The sequence below is a fragment of the Pleurodeles waltl genome, chromosome 6 (genome assembly GCF_031143425.1).
Source record: "Pleurodeles waltl isolate 20211129_DDA chromosome 6, aPleWal1.hap1.20221129, whole genome shotgun sequence".
NCBI classification, from domain to species: domain Eukaryota; kingdom Metazoa; phylum Chordata; class Amphibia; order Caudata; family Salamandridae; genus Pleurodeles; species Pleurodeles waltl.
In genome coordinates, this window is record NC_090445.1 from 1,096,473,138 (window position 1) to 1,096,485,349 (window position 12,212).

Consider the following 12,212-nt stretch of genomic DNA (forward strand, 5'->3'; position numbering starts at 1 on the left):
TTGCACTGAAGACAGTGTGAACACACCACAATAACAGCTGAAGGCTGCTACAAACGCAGTGCACCAGGGCTGCGTATAAAGCACCTGGTGGTCACTTTTCATGCTCTAGCTCGCGTTCTCCTGCAGCTCCTGGAGTGCCCGCTGCTCCCAGGCGGCACGAGAAGATGGGGAATGAGAGATACTGCTCACCACCTTGGGCTCCTAGGCAAAACCCATTGGGATCCGCAGCATTGGAAAGCGTGCACAGGCATGCAAGGGGGGGCTTGGGGAAAAGAAAACCCACCATGAAACGTACGATGGAGGAGGGTGGGTAGAGCACAACAGCTGAAGGCTGTTACAAATGCAGGAAACGCGTGCTCCGTAAAGAGTACCTTATGTTAATTTGTCATGCTGCATATCGCATTCGCCTGCAGCACACACATTTTTCATAGTGAAGCACAGGACCCTGCATGCTTACTGCTCACAGGCAACACGGGAAAATGAGGAATGAGAGACAATGCTCACCATGGTGGTCTCCTCAGTATAACCATTTGGTATCGGCAGTGGTGGTGGTATAAAGCGTACACAGGCGTCACGCAAGGTGGATCAACAAATAAAAAAATAATAATACAGCACCCTTGAGCAGACGGACTGCGGAAATGTGCATTCCTAGAGACTGCCTTTGTAAAAGTTTTTTAAAAAGTACCTTAGGAAGCATGTAGTCAGTGGAAGATCACTGGCCAGCAGCCAGTGACCAGTAGGTGTACTTGGTCCAGGCTCTACACAATGGCATGGACGGCAGTGGGCAGTGACCAGAAGGGTCACTTGATCCAGGCTCCACACACCGTTATGAACGGCAAATCAGAGCAGGAAGTGAAAGCAGACGAAGTGCTGGTCAATCAGAAGCATGTAAATTATGGCAATGCTGGAACAAGCAAATGGTGAGTTCAGGAAAGTAAACAGCGGTAAGATTTTTTTTCCAAATTCAGGAGACTTCGCTGCTGTGCAGGTGAAACCTAAAAAAGCTTCAAGGATTGTTTTTGTGTAGGAAAGTGTCCCTTCCTGCGCAAAATCAATCCTGCCTGTAAATCAGGCACCCGTGAAAGGGTGCCTGCGTTAGTGCGAGGCTGCCCTCAGTGCAACACCACAGGGACAAAGCAGGAGTGAGTTATATCTTAGTAGATCTGGTGCATTCTCCCTGTCATGCAACGCAAGTTGTCTTGCTATGTTGCACTGTGTGACTTGTTAATAAATTTGCCCTTTAATCCCCCTGCGCAAAAAAAAGTTAATGTGTCCTTGTGTAATGTAACATGTGTTTATGTAAAGCACTCCAATACTGTCGAGTTGAGTTTGTGCTATATAAAACTGCAAAATAAATTGGGATGTAAGATCGGCATGTCCCAATTCCAGTAGGAACCACGTCGCTTCCTTGAGATTTGGACAATGCCCCTGAGAAAAATTGTAATTTATAACACAATGTTTGTCAATCGATTCCTGGTTCATGAACAGAGCTTTCCTGTTATCAAACCAACAGAATATTCTCAAAAATACTTCACACTTACGTTGCCCACTTACATGGAGACATTGGAGAAGGGAAAGCACCACCCAGAAACATAGAATTAAAGGCCTTGGCTTGCATCAAGAACTCACTGAGCAGTGTTAAAGTTCCTGGCTAATGCCCCAAAGAGGTGGGAAGGATTTGGGCTGGTACATGGGTCCTGTCATCAAAGTCCATTGTGCAAGACTAAACACCATACCCACTGGGCTTATTGGGGATGGTGGTGGGATACAGCAAATGCAGAGGGCCATGCAATCTGCCATCAGTCAGCCATGTCTAGTTGACTCCAGATATGGTTGAATGTTTATGATTTATATCTGAAGGCTATACGGGCTGGCCAGTGCTCACTGAGCCTGGAACCAGGGTCGTGTCCAGTATGTTCTCAGGTCGGATGAGGGGGTTCCACTATGGAATCATAACATCCTCAGTGCACTGCTCATAATTTCACACATAGCATCACATATTATAACAAAAATACTATGTCTGAAAACCTGCACTCCGCAGCCATTTGATTGCAGTACTTGAACTGTGCCAAGCAAGTTCTAAGCTCAAGGTCCAGCCTTGAGACAGATCCTGTGTTCAACATATTCAGTACATACCACGAGAGCCTGATGTCCATGACCTTCAGCAGTGCCAAACATGCTGAAGTGGTGTGGCCTCACCTTTAATAGGGCCATTTGTTCAGAACTCCTTTCCCCAAAGCTCTCTGGATTCGACTTTTCTATATTCCTACCTCACTCTGAATACAGGTCCAATCCTGGGTAGCAAACAATTAATGTACTCCATATCACATATTTTTAAATCCCATGTAATTATGCATTTTTTTCGTTTAATATCACTTTCAGATTGATTTACCATTTTCCCTATACTCAGTAATTGGTTTAAGAAAGAGCTATTAATAACAAAATGAACCAACTTCCGCCAAGGTGAAACTGTGTTAATTTTGACTAGTTACCCTACAATCAACATAACATACATTAAAGCAGTTATAGATTGGCAATTGTGCATCTGCTCTCATAATCGCTAAGGTCATAAGATATTGTGTGGCCCCTCATTTGAAACCCAGTTTGCTAAAAAAAATCGCCTTTTCTCCTCAGCCCAGAGGTTTATTATTCCCAAAAACGTTTCACTGGCAATTTGCATTCACAACATAAAAGTCGAATACGATTAGGAATTAGTCCTGTTCTCGCTATGCATTGAAATAAAGTGTTTCAATTGAAAGGCAACCATTGGAATGCTGTTAAGTGCTCAGATATGGTGAGACATATACAGGATAAAAGTTACCATTCCAGTAATTCCACTGACTGTCATATCCAGTTCAAGGTGGGATCTCTTGGGATAACAGAATGTTTACTGAAGTCCTTCAACATGCATAGAGCATGCCCAAAACTACAAAACACAATCAAGTACAGGACAGCTAGTGGGGCAGCATCCTGTACCAATTTATACAAATCTCCTGTAATTTCTGTTCATAATATCATACATTCTTCCTCATTGATTGGGGATGTAGGCATCTATTTTAATTCTTTTCTTTGCCTTCTATTTTGCTTCTGTTGTGGCAGGGAAGTATGCATCTACCCAGGAACCCTGAATATGCCTTCACAGTGATGCTCTCGTTGTTTTTCTTCACGTAGATGAGAATGGAGCCAGGAGGATGAGAAGGTCACCCATTTTCCCACAACTCCCTTATTTAATAATTATCCATGGCTGTAGGCAGGACATTGCTAAGCATCCCCTAAACTTATATACAGTCCCTTCCTGTTTAAACCTAGATCCTGATTCCCATTGTCACCTACAAGGTACACCACTAAAGTCCATTTTTTAATAATCTGCAGTTTTTTTTCGAAACACAAAATGAATTGTCCAGGTCAAGTACCCCGCTATTCGTTCCCTCATTACACGCTCAGGGCCCAATTCACAAAGAACCTCCACAGCCGTGGCAGAGGCTCCACACTCGTGGTGGAATCTCCACAATAAGATTTCGCCACAAGTGCAGAGACTCTGCCACAATTGCGGAGCCTCCACTACATCTGCGGAGGCTGTTTGTGAATCGGACCCGTAGTCTTTTCTCTAGTGTGAACTCATATTCAACTATTCAAGTGGATACATTTGTGAATGATGATCGCACACTTGCCTTGGAGCTATACAGAAGTTGCTATGCTGTTTCAACTGATCTGCCAGAAAGTATTATCTGGCATGGCCCTCCGGTGCTGTGGGGATTGCAAAAAACAGATGTTGGTCAGATAACAGCTTTGCTCTTCTTACAAGTCACTAACCAACAAAGCACTAAAGATGTATATTATTATGATGCTCTTTAATGTTACTTCTATTTGTAGGAGTTGTTCATTTTTCACCTTCTAATTTCTAATATCTATTGAATTACAGAGCTGTTGTGACAATTAATGTATGCAAACATATATCCTTACTTACCAGTGGCCCCCCTGAACCTAGAAAAATATGAGCTTAGCTCAAATGTTAAACCCATATATTTTAAGGATTATATTGAAATAACCAGTCCACCTGAAAGTAAAATTCAAGTCTTTTGATTCGATAAGTTCAGCATCAACCATTTTATGATAAATGACAGGGCTGTTGCAAAGTTATACGTGAATATAATAGATTTAAGTTAGTAAATATTCTGAATTTACATTTGTTTTAGTTTGTAATTCAATAACAAACAATCAAAATACCTAGGTTCTAGACTTCTTATAATACTCAAAGGGATTAACCTAATTAACTATTGAAGATTTATATGCTATGGGGATATAAAATGCATGTAATCGAAGTAATGCCAATTACATTGCTTTCGTCCCAGAGGTATGTCAGGGAGTTGGCAAACAGTTTAAATCCCCCATTAAATTTCTTTGTATACACTTGTTTATCTAACTTTATCAAGTCCCAAAACCAAAATGTACCTTTCACGCATAAGCACAAAGGAGGCCGTTGTGAAAAGTGATTAAAAAGCATTTTCACCATTGATGACATTTTATTTTTATTTAATAAAATGTCGAAGCTCTTCTATGGATGATAACATCAAAGGTACCGTTTTGTCCTTTCTAGTCTTAACTTTTGTCCCTCTCAGATGACATTTGACAATTTACAACATGTCTGGGCTTATGTTTTTTCACGGGACGTTTGTTAGGGAGTGTTTACAGGTCTTCTGTTGGAACATATATGTTATACTGTGCCTTGAAATGGCTATGTCATATGCAACTACATTTTTGTACTCAAAAAGGACTTTGTTATTCAGACACCAACCAAAATTCTACCTTTGATTAAATCTTTGGTGATCTATTGCTTTTGCCCTCTTCAGAAATACATATAAAACATTCTCAAATGTTGTTTGGCCTGCTATTAATACTTTTAAAAAAAGTTAGTGGCCATCAATGAAGTAGAAAGAAATGTAGTTGCTGTGAGAAGGTAGCCTCTTTCTAGCCTTGTTACCCCCACTTTTGGCCTGTTTGTGAGTGTATGTCAGGGTGTTTGTCACTGTTTTCACTGTCTCACTGGGATCCTGATAGCCAGGCCTCAGTGCTCATAGTGAAAACACCATGTTTTCAGTATGGTTGTTATGTGTCACTGGGATCCTGCTGGTCAGGACCCCAGTGCTCATAGGTTTGTGGCCTATATGTATGTGTCACTGGGACCCTGTCACACAGGGCCCCAGTGCTCATAGGTGTGCATGTGTATGTTCCCTGTGTGGTGCCTAACTGTCTCACTGAGGCTCTGCTAACCAGAACCTCAGTGGTTATGCTCTCTCATTACTTTCAAATTGTCACTGACAGGCTAGTGACCATTTTTACCAATTTACATTGGCTTACTGGAATACCCTTATAATTCCCTAGTATATGGTACTAAGGTACCCAGGGTATTGGGGTTCCAGGAGATCCCTATGGGCTGCAGCATTTCTTTTGCCACCCATAGGGAGCTCTGACAATTCTTACACAGGCCTGCCACTGCAGCCTGAGTGAAATAACGTCCACGTTATTTCACAGCCATTTTACACTGCACTTAAGTAACTTATAAGTCACCTATATGTCTAACCTTTACCTGGTAAAGGTTAGGTGCAAAGTTACTTAGTGTGAGGGCACCCTGGCACTAGCCAAGGTGCTCCCACATTGTTCAGAGCCAATTCACTGAACTTTGTGAGTGCGGGGACACCATTACACGCGTGCACTACATATAGGTCACTACCTATATGTAGCTTCACCATGGTAACTCCGAATATGGCCATGTAACATGTCTATGATCATGGAATTGCCCCCTCTATGCCATCCTGGCATTGTTGGTACAATTCCATGATCCCAGTGGTCTGTAGCACAGACCCTGGTACTGCCAGACTGCCCTTCCTGGGGTTTCTCTGCAGCTGCTGCTGCTGCCAACCCCTCAGACAGGCAGCTGCCCTCCTGGGGTCCAGCCAGGCCTGGCCCAGGATGGCAGAACAAAGAACTTCCTCTGAGAGAGGGTGTGACACCCTCTCCCTTTGGAAAATGGTGTGAAGGCAGGGGAGGAGTAGCCTCCCCCAGCCTCTGGAAATGCTTTGTTGGGCACAGATGTGCCCAATTCTGCATAAGCCAGTCTACACCGGTTCAGGGACCCCTTAGCCCCTGCTCTGGCGCGAAACTGGACAAAGGAAAGGGGAGTGACCACTCCCCTGACCTGCACCTCCCCTGGGAGGTGTCCAGAGCTCCTCCAGTGTGCTCCAGACCTCTGCCATCTTGGAAACAGAGGTGCTGCTGGCACACTGGACTGCTCTGAGTGGCCAGTGCCACCAGGTGACGTCAGAGACTCCTTGTGATAGGCTCCTTCAGGTGTTAGTAGCCTTTCCTCTCTCCTAGGTAGCCAAACCCTCTTTTCTGGCTATTTAGGGTCTCTGTCTCTGGGGAAACTTCAGATAACGAATGCATGAGCTCAGCCGAGTTCCTCTGCATCTCCCTCTTCACCTTCTGATAAGGAATCGACCGCTGACCGCGCTGGAAGCCTGAAAACCTGCAACATAGTAGCAAAGACGACTACTGCAACTCTGTAACGCTGATCCTGCCGCCTTCTCGACTGTTTTCCTGCTTGTGCATGCTGTGGGGGTAGTCTGCCTCCTCTCTGCACCAGAAGCTCCGAAGAAATCTCCCGTGGGTCGACGGAATCTTCCCCCTGCAACCGCAGGCACCAAAAAACTGCATTTCCGGTCCCTTGGGTCTCCTCTCAGCACGACGAGCGAGGTCCCTCGAATCCAGCGACACCGTCCAAGTGACCCCCACAGTCCAGTGACTCTTCAGCCCAAGTTTGGTGGAAGTAAGTCCTTGCCTCACCTCGCTGGGCTGCATTGCTGGGAACCGCGACTTTGCAAGCTTCTCCGGCCCCTGTGCACTTCCGGCGGAAATCCTTCGTGCACAGCCAAGCCTGGGTCCACGGCACTCTAACCTGCATTGCACGACTTTCTAAGTTGGTCTCCGGCGACGTGGGACTCCTTTGTGCAACTTCGGCGAGCACCGTTTCACGCATCCTCGTAGTGCCTGTTTCTGGCACTTCTCCGGGTGCTACCTGCTTCAGTGAGGGCTCTTTGTCTTGCTCGACGTCCCCTCTCTCTGCAGGTCCAATTTGCGACCTCCTGGTCCCTCCTGGGCCCCAGCAGCGTCCAAAAACGCCAAACGCACGATTTGCGTGTAGCAAGGCTTGTTGGCGTCCATCCGGCGGGAAAACACTTCTGCACGACTCTCCAAGGCGTGGGGGATCCATCCTCCAAAGGGAAAGTCTCTAGCCCTTGTCGTTCCTGCAGTATTCACAGTTCTTCAGCCTAGTAAGAGCTTCTTTGCACCAACCGCTGGCATTTCTTGGGCATCTGCCCATCTCCGAGTTGCTTGTGACTTTTGGACTTGGTCCCCTTGTTCCACAGGTACCCTCAGTCAGGAATCCATCGTTGTTGCATTGCTGATTTGTGTTTTCCTTGCATTTTCCCTCTAACACGACTATTTTGTCCTTAGGGGAACTTTGGTGCACTTTGCACTCACTTTTCAGGGTCTTGGGGAGGGTTATTTTCCTAACTCTCACTATTTTCTAATAGTCCCAGCGACCCTCTACAAGGTCACATAGGTTTGGGGTCCATTCGTGGTTCGCATTCCACTTTTGGAGTATATGGTTTGTGTTGCCCCTATCCCTATGTTTCCCCATTGCATCCTATTGTAACTATACATTGTTTGCACTGTTTTCTAAGACTATACTGCATATTTTTGCTATTGTGTATATATATCTTGTGTATATTTCCTATCCTCTCACTGAGGGTACACTCTAAGATACTTTGGCATATTGTCATAAAAATAAAGTACCTTTATTTTTAGTATAACTGTGTATTGTGTTTTCTTATGATATTGTGCATATGACACTAAGTGGTACTGTAGTAGCTTCACACGTCTCCTAGTTCAGCCTGAGCTGCTCTGCTAAGCTACCATTATCTATCAGCCTAAGCTGCTAGACACCCTATACACTAATAAGGGATAACTGGGCCTGGTGCAAGGTGCAAGTACCCCTTGGTACTCACTACAAGCCAGTCCAGCCTCCTACATTGGTGGCAGCGGTGGGATAAGTGCTTTGAGACTACTTACCACTCTTGTCATTGTACTTTTCATAAGAGAAAAATATACAAAACAAGGTCAGTGTATATACACATAGCCAAAAAGTTTTGCATTTCCTCTTTTCACTCTTTTCTAAGTGCTGAAAAGTACTTCTAAACTTTCAAAAAGTTCTTAAAAGTTTAAAAAGTTTTTTCTGTCTTTCCAAAAAGTTCTGAAAACTTTTTTCTCTTTGCCTATCACTTTAACTCTCTCTAAAAATGTCTGGCACAGGCCAAAAAGTTGAACAGTCCAAACTTGCATATGATCACCTTAGCTGGAAAGGAGCAAGGAGTCTCTGCATAGAGAGAGGTTTGAGTGTAGGGAAGAATCCTTCCTTAGAACTGTTAATTAATATGCTTAGAGTACAGGATAAGGCCATAAGTGCCCAATCTGTAGAAAAAGTAGCTAATGGTTCTCAATCTGATCCAGGGACTCCCCCAGGAAAAGGTTCAGGAAAGAAACTTCTCAGCCTGCCCATTACTAGACAGTCTAGCATAGTTGGTACAGAGGTTGAATCACATCATACTGATGATGTGCTCTCACATTATGCTGGTAGCCAAGCTGTTAGGGTGCCCCTTGTAAGGGACAGGTCTCCTTCTGTTCATTCCCATCATACCTCTGTATCTAGAAATGTCCCTCCCACCCACCCTGATGACAGATTGTTAGAAAGGGAGCTCAATAGATTGAGAGTGGAGCAAACCAGACTGAAGCTCAAGAAGCAACAGCTGGATTTGGATAGACAGTCTTTAGAAATAGAGAGGGAAAGACAGAAGATGGGTTTAGATACCCATGGTGGCAGCAGCAGTATTCCCCATAGTCATCCTGCAAAAGAGCATGATTCCAGGAATCTGCACAAGATAGTTCCCCCTTATAAGGAGGGGGATGACATTAACAAGTGGTTTGCTGCACTTGAGAGGGCCTGTGCTGTACAGGATGTCCCTCAAAAGCAGTGGGCTGCTATCCTATGGCTATCATTTAGTGGAAAAGGTAGGGATAGGCTCCTTACAGTGAAAGAAAATGATGCCAACAATTTCCAAGTTCTTAAGAATGCACTCCTGGATGGTTATGGCTTAACCACTGAACAGTACAGGATAAAGTTCAGAGATACCAAAAAGGAGTCTTCACAAGACTGGGTTGATTTCATTGACCAGGCAGTGAAGGCCTTGGAGGGGTGGTTACATGGCAGTAAAGTTACTGATTATGAAAGCCTGTATAACACAATCCTGAGAGAGCATATACTTAATAATTGTGTGTCTGATTTGTTGCACCAGTACCTGGTAGACTCTGATCTGACCTCTCCCCAAGAATTGGGAAAGAAGGCAGACAAATGGGTCAGAACAAGAGTGAACAGAAAAGTTCATACAGGGGGTGACAAAGATGGCAATAAGAAGAAAGATGGTGAAAAATCTCAAGATAAGCATGGGGATAAGGGTAAAACCAAAGATCCCACTTCAAATCTTAAACACTCTTCAGAGGGTGGGGATAAAACAAATTCTTCCTCTTCTTCCCAACCTGCACACATTAAAAAGCCTTGGTGCTTTGTGTGTAAAAATAGAGGCCATAGGCCAGGGGATAAGTCCTGTCCAGGTAAACCCCCTGAGCCTACCACCACTAATACATCAAGCTCTAGTGCCCCTAGCAGTAGTGGTACTAGTGGTGGGACTGCTGGCAACAGTCAAGCAAAGGGTGTAGTTGGGTTCACTTATGGGTCCATAGTGGAAACTGATGTAATCAGTCCCAAGACAGTTTCTGTCACACCTAGTGGCATTGGCCTTGCCACACTGGCTGCTTGTCCCCTTACAATGGATAAGTACAGGCAGACAGTTTCAATAAATGGTGTTGAGGCCTTGGCCTACAGGGACACAGGTGCCAGTTTCACTTTGGTGACTGAAAACCTAGTGCCTCCTGAACAACACATCATTGGACAACAGTATAAGATTGTTGATGTCCATAACTCCACTAAGTTTCTTCCCTTAGCTATAATTCAGTTTAGTTGGGGTGGAGTTACTGGCCCTAAGCAGGTGGTGGTATCACCTAGCTTACCTGTAGACTGTCTCTTAGGTAATGACCTAGAGGCCTCAGGTTGGGCTGATGTAGAGTTTTATGCCCATGCAGCCATGCTGGGCATCCCTGAGGAATTGTTCCCTCTCATTTCAAGTGAAATGAAAAAGCAAAGGAGAGAAGGCCTGAAAACTCAGGATCCCTCTCCATCAATAGGTAAAAAGGGTATCACAGTATCCCCTAACCACCCTACCATTCAGGATACTATTCCTGTGGTGGGAGAAACCTCTCCTGGGGTGGCACCTGTTCCAAGGGAATCATCAGCTGGCAAAGCTGGACTCCCTGAGGTGGAAGTACCTCTCTGTGGGATAACTAACATTGGTGAGAAAAACAGCACCATTTTAGTTAACATGGAGCATCCCTCCAACCCTCCCAGAGAAACTTTAGTGCAGAAACCCTGCACTACCTCACAACACTTAGGACAGCATCCCTGCCCTAGTGTGGAGCTCATAGGACAGCATCCCTGCCCTGCTCCAACTCAAGAGAAACAGCATCCCTGTTCTCTCTTCCAGCCAGATGGACAAAGTTTTTGCCCAGCTATGGCTTTTCTGAGACAGCATCCCTGTCTGGCATTTCCATCACTACAAATAGGTTCAGTGGACAATTCCCACTGCTCTAACCTAAAACTTACTGATAGAAACTCTGAAAATACATCTTCACATTGTTGCTTAGCTAAAAAACTTCAAACAGGGTGGTTTACATCCCCACAGGGAAGTAACCATATAGTGGATGATAAAGGGAGTAACCAGTCTATTGCAGAGCTACTCTTTACTTATCACCACTTAGACAATAAAGTCTCAACTGGCCAAGGTTAGCCTTATTGTCCTTCGTTTGGGGGGGGGTTGTGTGAGAAGGTAGCCTCTTTCTAGCCTTGTTACCCCCACTTTTGGCCTGTTTGTGAGTGTATGTCAGGGTGTTTGTCACTGTTTTCACTGTCTCACTGGGATCCTGATAGCCAGGCCTCAGTGCTCATAGTGAAAACACCATGTTTTCAGTATGGTTGTTATGTGTCACTGGGATCCTGCTGGTCAGGACCCCAGTGCTCATAGGTTTGTGGCCTATATGTATGTGTCACTGGGACCCTGTCACACAGGGCCCCAGTGCTCATAGGTGTGCATGTGTATGTTCCCTGTGTGGTGCCTAACTGTCTCACTGAGGCTCTGCTAACCAGAACCTCAGTGGTTATGCTCTCTCATTACTTTCAAATTGTCACTGACAGGCTAGTGACCATTTTTACCAATTTACATTGGCTTACTGGAACACCCTTATAATTCCCTAGTATATGGTACTAAGGTACCCAGGGTATTGGGGTTCCAGGAGATCCCTATGGGCTGCAGCATTTCTTTTGCCACCCATAGGGAGCTCTGACAATTCTTACACAGGCCTGCCACTGCAGCCTGAGTGAAATAACGTCCACGTTATTTCACAGCCATTTTACACTGCACTTAAGTAACTTATAAGTCACCTATATGTCTAACCTTTACCTGGTAAAGGTTAGGTGCAAAGTTACTTAGTGTGAGGGCACCCTGGCACTAGCCAAGGTGCCCCCACATTGTTCAGAGCCAATTCACTGAACTTTGTGAGTGCGGGGACACCATTACACGCGTGCACTACATATAGGTCACTACCTATATGTAGCTTCACCATGGTAACTCCGAATATGGCCATGTAACATGTCTATGATCATGGAATTGCCCCCTCTATGCCATTCTGGCATTGTTGGTACAATTCCATGATCCCAGTGGTCTGTAGCACAGACCCTGGTACTGCCAGACTGCCCTTCCTGGGGTTTCTCTGCAGCTGCTGCCAACCCCTCAGACAGGCAGCTGCCCTCCTGGGGTCCAGCCAGGCCTGGCCCAGGATGGCAGAACAAAGAACTTCCTCTGAGAGAGGGTGTGACACCCTCTCCCTTTGGAAAATGGTGTGAAGGCAGGGGAGGAGTAGCCTCCCCCAGCCTCTGGAAATGCTTTGTTGGGCACAGATGTGCCCAATTCTGCATAAGCCAGTCT

General features: G+C 45.2%; 1 protein-coding gene across 1 annotated transcript in view; it reads left to right on the top strand.

Moving 5' to 3' along the window:
- Positions 1 to 12,212, top strand: part of RET (ret proto-oncogene) — a 192,597-nt gene that overhangs the window by 89,987 nt on the left and 90,398 nt on the right. The window lies entirely within an intron of this gene.